Source organism: Trichechus manatus, unplaced genomic scaffold (assembly GCF_000243295.1).
Source record: "Trichechus manatus latirostris isolate Lorelei unplaced genomic scaffold, TriManLat1.0 scaffold00149, whole genome shotgun sequence".
Lineage (NCBI taxonomy): Eukaryota > Metazoa > Chordata > Mammalia > Sirenia > Trichechidae > Trichechus > Trichechus manatus.
Genome location: NW_004444085.1, coordinates 910,410 through 915,282, shown reverse-complemented (window position 1 = coordinate 915,282; position 4,873 = coordinate 910,410). Strand labels below are relative to the sequence as shown.

The 4,873-nt window shown below is 36.3% G+C and overlaps 1 pseudogene; it reads right to left on the bottom strand.

The window, feature by feature from the left end:
* Positions 1-445: 445 nt before the first annotated feature.
* LOC105756752 (tigger transposable element-derived protein 1-like) lies at positions 446-2,382 on the bottom strand (annotated as a pseudogene).
* Between the last annotated feature and the right edge of the window lie 2,491 nt (positions 2,383-4,873).

Sequence of the window (4,873 nt, the reverse complement as noted above, 5' to 3'; positions counted from 1 at the left end):
ACTAACTCTAACTCCCATTATTTTTCTGGCATCTACTATACTCATTGAAGAGACTCTAAACATAGTTTAACATGCATCTGACAGAAGGTAAAACATTTGGAGCCTATGCATAGGTGACAAAATAATTAGGAGATTACATCAAAATCATTTCCACTTTCCTAGAAGATAGCAATATTAATAGATTTTCAAAAGAAAATTGCAACTGATAAGATTTCCTTGACAACACTGTTGAACATTTTTTCACCTACAGGCATACCTTGGAGATATTGTGGGTTCATTTCCAGACCACCGAAATAAAGTGAGTCACATGAATTCTTTTTGGTTTCCCAGTGCACATAAAAGTTATTTTTATACCATACTGCAGCTTATTAAGTGTGCAATAGCATTATGTATAAAAAAACAATGTACATACCTTAATTTAAAAATACTTTATTGCTAAAAAATGCTAACTATCATCTAAGCCTTCAATAAGTTGTAGTCTTTTTGTGGTGGAGGGTCTTGCCTCGATGTTGATGAGAGCTGATTGATCAGGCTGGTGGTTGCTGAAAGCTAGGGAGGCTGTGACAATTTTTTAAAATAAGATGACAATGAGGTTTGCCGTATTGATTGACTCTTCCTTTCATGAAAGACTTCTCTGTAGCATGTGATGTTGTTTGATAGTATTTTACCTACAGTAGAACTTCTTTCAAAATTGGAGTTAATCCTTTCAAACCCTGCCACTGCTTTATTAACTAAGTTTATGTAATATTCTAAATTTTTTGTTGTCATTTCAACAATGTTCACAGCATCTTCACCAGGAGTAGATTCCATCTCAAGAAACCACTTTCTTTGCTCATTCATAAGAAGCAACTTCTCATCCATTGAAGTTTTATCATGAGATTGCAGCAATTCAGTCACATCTTCAGGCTTCATTACTAACTCTATTCCTCTTGCTATGTCCACCACATCCACAGTTAGTTCCTTCACTAAAGTCTTGAACCCCTCAAAGTCATCCATGAGGGTTGGATTTAACTTCTTCAAAACTCCTGTTAATGTTGATATTTTAACCCCATTCCATGAATCATGAATGTTCTTGATGGCATCTACAATGGTGAATCCTTTGTAGAAGGTTTTCAATTTACTTTGCCCAAATCCATCAGAGAAATCACTATCTATGACATCTATAGCCTTACAAAATGTATTTATTAAATAATAAGACTTCATAGTTGAAATCACTCCCTGATCCATGGGCTGCAGAATGGATATTGTGTTAGTAGGCATGAAAACAACATTAATCTCCTTATACATTTCCATCAGTGTTCTTGGGTAACCAGGTGCATTGTCAATGAGCAGTAATATTTTGAAAGGAATCTGTTGTTTTGAGGGGTGGGTCTCAACAGTGGGCTTAAAACATTCAGTAAACAGAACGTTGTACACAGATATGCTGTCATCAAGGCTTTGTTGTTCCATTTATAGTGCACAGACAGAGTAGATTTAGTCTAATTCTTAAGAACCCTAGGATTTTCAAAATGGTAAATGAGCACTGACTTCATCTTAAAGTCACCAGCTGCCTTAGCCCCTAACAAGATAGTCAACCTGTCCTTTGAAGCTTTGAAGCCAGGCATTGACTTCTCCTCTCTAGTTGTGAAAGTCCTAGACAGCATCTTCTTCCAGTATAAGGTTGTTTCATCTACATTGAAAATCTGTTGTTTAGTGTAGCCACCTTTATCAATTATCTTAGCTAGATCTTCTGGATAACTTGCTGAAGCTTCTACATCAGCACTTGCTGCTCCACCTTGTACTTTTTTGTTATGGAGATGGCTTCTTCCCTTAAACATCATGACCCAAACTCTGCTAGATTCAAACTTTCGTCTTCAGCTTCCTCACCTCTCTCAGCCTTCATAGAATTGAAGAGAATTAGGACCTTGCTCTGGATTAGGCTTTAACTTAAGGGAATGTTGTGGCTGGTTTGATCTTCTATCTAGATCACTAAAACTTTTCTCCATATCTGCAACAATAAGGCTGTTTCACTTTTTTATCATTCGTGTGCTCCCTGGAGTAGCCCTTTTAGTTTCCTTTAAGAACTTTTCCTTTGGGTTCACAATTTGGCTGTTTGGTCCGAGAGGCCTAGCTTCTGGCCTGTGTTGGCTTTTGACGTGCCTTCCTCACTAAGCTTAATCATTTCTAGCTTTTGATATAAAGTGAGAGATGTGCAACTCTTTCTTTCACTTCAACACTTAGAGGCTGTTGTAGGGTTATTAACTGGCCTAATTTCAATATTGTCATGTTTCAGGGAATACAGAGGCCCAAGGAGAGGGAGAGAGACAAGAGAATGGCTGGCTGGTGGGGTAGTCAGAACACACACAACATTTATCAATCAAGTTAGCTGTCTTACATGTGCATGGTTTGTGGCGCCCCAAAACAATCACAACAGTAAAATCAAAGATCACCGCTACAGATATACTAATAATGAAAAAGTTTAACATATTGTGAGAATTACCAAAATGTGACACTGAAACACAAAGTGAGCACATGGTGATGGAACAATTGGTGCCGACAAACTTGCTCGACACCGGCTTGGCACAAACCTTCAATTTGTAAAAAACGCAGTATCTGCGGAGCATAATAAAGCGAAGCACAATAAAATGAGGTATGCCTGTCCGTATGTTAATAAAATGATGATTGTTGGAACATACGATATTTTATGTAAACTTCTAAATAAACCATCTCCTAAATCCTTTTCATAAACTGAATCATTCTTAGCTAATTGTTTCATGTAAAGAATTATCTCCAAAATGACTTATTTCCAGTACACGTGAGAAAATGCTGTAATCAGCCTGGGATATTCCTAAGAGAATTTTAACAGATTCCAACAAGACTGAAAAACAGAAAAAGTCTAATTGATCTTTTTACTGGGAATAATACTTTTATCCGAACATAGACAAGTTAGAAGCACAACTGCGAAAAAATTATCTCCTTTGTTATTAATGTTTGCTTAACTACACAACTCTAGCTCTGTCTCACCATTCCCAGCTCGTGGGCAAAAACTGAGACAATCACCAAATTGCTCCCACTTAGTGAAATCAACCAATCCAGAGCTAACCACACCATTCCCAATTCCTACTCATAATAACCCTATAAGAGGATCCTCCCCAAGTCCCCTTACTTAGACCCTCCCGAGGTTCTATGCATGTTTTTCCTTCAGCTGCAACATAGAGTAAATAAACCTAACTTGACTTTGTTGTTGTTGTGTGCCATCCAGTCCATTCTGACTCATAGCGACCCTGGGGCACAGAATAGAACTTGCCCCATAGGGTTTCCCAGACTGTAATCTTTATAAGAGAAGATCGCCAGGTCTTTTCTCCCAGGAGCCATTGGTGGATTCAAGCCCGCCGACCTTTTAACCATTCAACCATTGTGCCGCTAGGGCACCTTTCGGACTTTGACAACAAGTATGTTTTTGGAAGTCTTTGGTTAATGGACTTCAATATATGAGAAATATGATGCTTAAAATCCAAATCTAAAATAACATGAAAATAATATGTAAAATCCCAACTTGAGGTTATGTAATAAATAAAATGGAATTTTGAATTTGATGCCTTATTGCTTTCATGTTCATTAATAAGTATGGTAAACAAAATTGAGGGCCAATTTCATCTTCTGTAAAATTTATTTAAAAAAATTAGAATCAGAGGAAAATTGGATATTTAAACTTCATTGGTATGCTTTACAAGCTAGCTTGTATATCAAGTAGAAATTTGCCAAGATTTATTTTAATTTAGATTATCACCTAGTTTAAAATGGCTCTTCCATTTAGAACATTGCCTAGCACATGGTAAGTCCTGAGTAAATGTTAACTATCTTTAGTGTTATTACTTGTCCAAGAATCATTTTTATCTAAATTTTACAGACTGAAATTATGGCTTCTGCCCAGTGTATCAGTGCTTTAGTGTGTAATAAAGAGCAGTGATTCATGCAGTTTTGAAAAGAAAAGCACCGTAAAACGTTCCTTAGAATGCCTATTGGAAATGTGTGTTCTGTACTGTCGATTTCATTATCGTGTTAGAAACACTGTTGCCCCAAGTGCTTCTCTTGGTCCTGATTCTTAACTGTTGTTATTTTGCAGTGTAAAATATTGATGACATTGGTCAAAAAGATTGACAGCTTCATGAATTGTTATTAACCAGACTGTTGGTTGCAGCTTAAATTTCAATACGCACTAAGATGAAGCACAAGCCCTCAGGGAGTCCATTTTTTATTCCCTTTTCCAAATAGGACTAAATTAACCCTTTCATACTTTTTTTTTTTGCTATTTCCCCTTATTTTCCTTTTCCTTTCAGCAACTAAAATGCCATTTATTGATTTCTAATATGAAAATCAAAAGGACTGATCATTTATCAAGTTACAAATTGGAAATTACCCAGAAAGCTCAATGTAACAAAGGATTCAACAGTCCCAAACTAAAGAACCAGGATAGGAACAAGCACTACCTAGAGGAGGCAGAACTCCTTGAATATTAAGGTCAAGCCTGGAGACACACACACAAAACACACGCTTAAGAATGTAATCAATGTCATTGAATTGTACGTATGGAAATTGTTGAAATAGTGTATTATTTGCTATATATATTTTCAAGAAAATATAAAACAAATTTAAAAAAATAGAGCAGCAGGAAGATTAGATCAAAGCAGAGAGAAAAGATGCTCCCTCTCCACACTTCCAATACACAAATCCACACAGACACACTGGCACAGAAACACACATTTAGAGTTTAGAAAATTAAGAATGTAGTTACAACCTTTTGGGAAAACATTTACCTATTAGTTTCTTTGTACAGCAAATGAAATCTGGCTATTAAAGCTTCTTCTGAATGATCTTATCCTCTCTGACTTAC